This window comes from Salvelinus sp. IW2-2015, unplaced genomic scaffold (assembly GCF_002910315.2).
Source record: "Salvelinus sp. IW2-2015 unplaced genomic scaffold, ASM291031v2 Un_scaffold2411, whole genome shotgun sequence".
Lineage (NCBI taxonomy): Eukaryota > Metazoa > Chordata > Actinopteri > Salmoniformes > Salmonidae > Salvelinus > Salvelinus sp. IW2-2015.
Window position 1 is genome coordinate 22,702 of NW_019943732.1, and position 5,517 is coordinate 28,218.

The 5,517-nt window shown below is 41.2% G+C and overlaps 1 long non-coding RNA gene across 1 annotated transcript in view; it reads right to left on the reverse strand.

The window, feature by feature from the left end:
* LOC112073895 (uncharacterized) overlaps positions 1-3,728 on the reverse strand; it is a 7,724-nt gene extending 3,996 nt beyond the window's left edge. Inside the window, exons 1-2 of the long non-coding RNA XR_002894633.1 lie at positions 3,439-3,728; positions 3,139-3,186 (exon numbers count right to left, since the gene is read on the reverse strand). This is a non-coding gene — a long non-coding RNA (uncharacterized lncRNA). The remainder of the gene's footprint in view (positions 1-3,138; positions 3,187-3,438) is intronic.
* Positions 3,729-5,517: the final 1,789 nt, after the last annotated feature.

The following is a 5,517-nucleotide window of genomic DNA, read 5'->3' on the forward strand; positions in this document are numbered from 1 at the left end:
ATTGTGTCGATTATTATATATTTTTACATTGATGACTAATTGTGCCTTTTCGTGGTTATGTAGTGAGAGTCTGCTGATTATATAAGTGTGTGTGTGTGTGTGTGTGTGTGTGTGTGTGTGTGTGTCTCTCTCCCCCCGTCCAGAGATGAAAGGCGCAGAGAGACTCATCTTTCTGGGCTGGCTGCTGAAAGGTTTTCATTTTAATTTGCTACATTTCTTTCTTAATATATGTTCAGGTCAATTTTTGAGAAGGAAGAATTCTTCCATTTTAAGAGGAATTCAAAAATGATCAATTTGTCAATTAATGTAGGTTAGGATGTGATATTTATTCCTTCAGTGTCAGTAATTGTATTGAGTTGTTGAACCCAGCCCTGTAAACAGAGACCACTAACTCAGTTCTGTTGAACCCTGTAAACGAGACCACTAACTCAGTTCTGTTGAACCCTGTAAACAGAGACCACTAACTCAGTTCTTTGAACCTGTAAACAGAGACCACTAACCAGTTCTGTTGAACCCTGTAAACAGAGACCACTAACTCAGTTCTGTTGAACCCTGTACAACAGAGACCACTAACTCAGTTCTGTTGAACCCTGTAAACAGAGACCACTAACTCAGTTCTTGAACCCTGTAAACAGAGACCATAACTCAGTTCTGTTGAACCCTGTAAACAGAGACCACTAACTCAGTTCTGTTGAACCCTGTAAACAGAGACCACTAACTCAGTTCTGTTGAACCTGTAAACAGAACCACTAACTCAGTTCTGTTGAACCCTGTAAACAGAGACCACTAACTCAGTTCTGTTGAACCCTGTAAACAGAGACCACTAACTCAGTTCTGTTGAACCCTGTAAACAGAGACCACTAACTCAGTTCTGTTGAACCCTGTAAACAGAGACCACTAACTCAGTTCTGTGAACCCTGCAAACAGAGACCACTAACTCAGTTCTGTTGAAACCCTGTAAACAGAGACCACTAACTCAGTTCTGTTGAACCCTGTAAACAGAGACCACTAACTCAGTTCTGTTGAACCCTGTAAACAGAGACCACTAACTCAGTTCTGTTGAACCCTGTAAACAGAGACCACTAACTCAGTTCTGTTGAACCCTGTAAACAGAGACCACTAACTCAGTTCTGTTGAACCCTGTAAACAGAGACATCAACTCAGTCTGTTGAACCCTGTAAACAGAGACCACTAACTCAGTTCTGTTGAACCCTGTAAACAGAGACCACTAACTCAGTTCTGTTGAACCCAGCCCTGTAAACAGAGACCACTAACTCAGTTCTTGTTGAACCCTGTAAACAGAGACCACTAACTCAGTTCTGTTGAACCCTGTAAACAGAGACCACTAACTCAGTTCTGTTGAACCCTGAAACAGAGACCACTAACTCAGTTCTGTTGAACCTGTAAACAGACACTAACTCATCTTTGAACCCTGAACAGAGACCACTAACTCAGTTCTGTTGAACCCTGAACAGAGACCACTAACTCAGTTCTGTTGAACCCTGTAAACAGAGACCACTAACTCAGTTCTGTTGAACCCTGTAAACAGAGACCACAACTCAGTTCTGTTGAACCCTGTAAACAGAGACCACTAACTCAGTTCTCTGTTGAACCCTGTAAACAGAGACCACTAACTCAGTTCTGTTGAACCCTGCAACAGAGACCACTAACTCAGTTCTGTTGAACCCTGAAACAGAGACCACTAACTCAGTTCTGTTGAACCCTGTAAACAGAGACCACTAACTCAGTTCTGTTGAACCCTGTAAACAGAGACCACTAACTCAGTTCTGTTGAACCCTGCAAACAGAGACCACTACTTAGTTCTGTTGAACCCTGTAAACAGAGACCACTAACTCAGTTCTGTTGAACCCTGTAAACAGAGACCACTAACTCAGTTCTGTTGAACCCTGTAAACAGAGACCACTAACTCAGTTCTTGTTGAACCCAGCCTGCAAACAGAGACCACTAACTCAGTTCTGTTGAACCCTGTAAACAGAGACCACTAACTCAGTTCTGTTGAACCCTGTAAACAGAGACCACTAACTCAGTTTCTGTTGACCCTGTAACAGAGACCACTAACTCAGTTCTGTTGAACCCTGTAAACAGAGACCACTAACTCAGTTCTGTTGAACCCTGTAAACAGAGACCACTAACTCAGTTCTGTTGAACCCTGTAAACAGAGACCACTAACTCATTCTGTTGAACCCTGAAACAGAGACCACTAACTCAGTTCTGTTGAACCCTGTAAACAGAGACCACTAACTCAGTTCTGTTGAACCCTGTAAACAGAGACCACTAACTCAGTTCTGTTGAACCCTGTAAACAGAGACCACTAACTCAGTTCTGTTGAACCCTGAAACAGAGACCACTAACTCAGTTCTGTTGAACCCTGTAAACAGAGACCACTAACTCAGTTCTGTTGAACCCTGTAACAGAGACCACTAACTCAGTTCTGTTGAACCCTGTAAACAGAGACCACTAACTCAGTTTCTGTTGAACCCTGTAAACAGAGACCACTAACTCAGTTCTGTTGAACCCTGTAAACAGAGACCACTAACTCAGTTCTGTTGAACCCTGTAAACAGAGACCACTAACTCAGTTCTGTTGAACCCTGTAAACAGAGACCACAACTCAGTTCTGTTGAACCCTGTAAACAGAGACCACTAACTCAGTTCTGTTGAACCCTGTAAACAGAGACCACTAACTCAGTTCTGTTGAACCCTGTAAACAGAGACCACTAACTCAGTTCTGTTGAACCCTGTAAACAGAGACCACTAACTCAGTTCTTTTGAACCCAGCCCTGCAACAGAGACCACTAACTCAGTTCTGTTGAACCCTGTAAACAGAGACCACTAACTCAGTTCTGTTGAACCCTGCTTTACAGGGTTCAACAGAACTGAGTTAGTGGTCTCTGTTTACAGGGTTCAACAGAACTGAGTTAGTGGTCTCTGTTTACAGGGCTGGGTTCAACAACTCAATACAATTACTGACACTGAAGGAATAAATATCACATCCTAACCTACATTAATTGACAAATTGATCATTTTTGAATTCCTCTTAAAATGGAAGAATTCTTCCTTCTCAAAAATTGACCTGAACATATATTAAGAAAGAAATGTAGCAAATTAAAATGAAAACCTTTCAGCAGCCAGCCCAGAAAGATGAGTCTCTCTGCGCCTTTCATCTCTGGACGGGGGGAGAGAGACACACCACACACACACACACACACACACACACACACACACTTATATAATCAGCAGACTCTCACTACATAACCACGAAAAGGCACAATTAGTCATCAATGTAAAAAAATATATAATAATCGACACATCAATAAAGTTTAATTAAATGATATCATAAGTTCCTAAAACATCCATACATATTCATTGTAGTTTTTGTCACACTAATTTATTGTAAATATACATTAAATCAACCTACCATGTAAAGTTTCCAACTCCTAGAAATGTAAAAAATAAATAAAACGGTTTTAAAAAAGCTCAATGAATGTCCTAATGATAATTCCTCTGATACTCGGTCATTCTTCTGATGGAAATGGTGGTCCTTCTCATTCTTCACCCAGAGTGGTCCCGTCGTCGAGCACGAATACAGACAAAACGTACATAATTAGTATCCATCAATAGCGTTCAAATAAATGACTTGAAGGAATGGGCTAAGGGCTACATCTGCTGGTTGTTCAATACACGCAGTTATAGCAGCTTCTAAAAGGGGGAATTCCAACCCAAGTTAAGTGCACGTCAATGGAAACGTAAATTCACTTTTTTTTWATGCACTTTTCTCTCTACCCATATTCTGACCTTGAATTGAATAAGCATGAGAATACCATACAATTCACCAAGGGCCCAAATCTGATTTAGGAAATTATGCCTTTCTTACAAAAGCCTTTCCTACTCACGTCTCAGTAGTTCGGGCATTATTAACAGACTTCGCAGGCGTGGTTCCCTTGCTCGCGCTGAATACATTTACTTACACCGCTGAAAACTCCCCCACTTGCTGGACAACAGATTGTCTCATGGAGTTTTCATTCAATAGGGTTTTCAGTACATTTATATTACCTATCCCTTTAAAGCTGCAATATGTAACTTTTTGGGCAACCAACCAAAATCACATGGAAATATGAGGAGGGTATATCAGTCCGCTAATACAGAACTAGGAAAGGCYGAGTGCATACTGTTGAGGAAGATATATTTATATATATATATATTGTGGCGTACAGCAGGTCAGCCACCAGGGGGAGACTCGGCGAGGCGTGGTAACAGATGGAGGATATGTAAACATCTTGACCAAACCCCCTGGTCTGCCACAATATATACAGTATATATAGTGCCTTTAGAAAGTATTCAGACCCCTTGACTTTTTCCACATTTTGGAAGGTTACAGCCTTCTTCTAAAATGGATTAAATAAATAAAAAATGTAAATGTACACAGTACGAGTCAAAAGTTTTAGAACACCTTCTCATTCAAGGGTTTTTCATTATTTTTACTATTTTCTACATTGTAGGATAATAGTGAAGACATCAAAACTATGAAATAACACATATGGAATCATGTAGTAATAATTTTTTGGGGACATTTAAAAAAATATTTTATATTTGAGGTTCTTCAAAGTAGCCACCCTTTGCCTTGATGACAGCTTTGCACACTCTTGGCATTCTCTCAACCAGCTTCACCTGGAATGCTCTTGAAGGAGTTCCCACATGCTGAGCACTACATACTATATACTTTTTATATATATTTCCAGTCAAAAGTGTTAGAACACCTAGTGATTCATAGGTTTTTCTTTATTTGTACTATTTTCTGTCCTCTGCAGCATAGTTCAGTGTGTCAAATCGGAGGGCCTGTTGTCCGGACCTCTGGCAGTCTCTATGGGGGTGCCACAGGGTTCAATTCTCGGGCCGACTCTTTTCTCTGTATACATCGATGATGCCACTCTTGCTGCTGGTGATTCCCTGATCCACCTCTACGCAGACGACACCATTCTGTATACATCTGGCCCTTTTTTGAACACTGTGTTAACAAACCTCCAGACGAGCTTCATTTTACTGATGGTAATTTGAATTCACAGAGACACCGTGATAAGATCCTGAGGCCCATTGTCGTTCCATTCATCTGCCACCATCACCTCATGTTTCAGCATGATAATGCAGGCCCCATGTCTCAAGAATCTGTACACAATTGCTGGGAGCTGAACATTTCCCGGTGTATCCATGGCCTGCATACTCACCAGACATTTCAAACATTGAGAATGTTTGGGATGCTCTGGATCGACGTGTACAACAGAGTGTTCCAGTTCCCACCAATATCCAGCAACTTCGCACAGAATAGGATTGGGACAACATTCCACAGGCCACGGTGAACAGCCTGATCAACGCTATGCAAAAGAAATGTGTCGTGCAGCATGAGGCAAATGGTCAAGCCAGATACTGACCGTCTTTCTAAACCATGCCCCTACATATTTTAAAGTTACAGTAGCTCTAATGATGTTTCTCACCTGGTTTA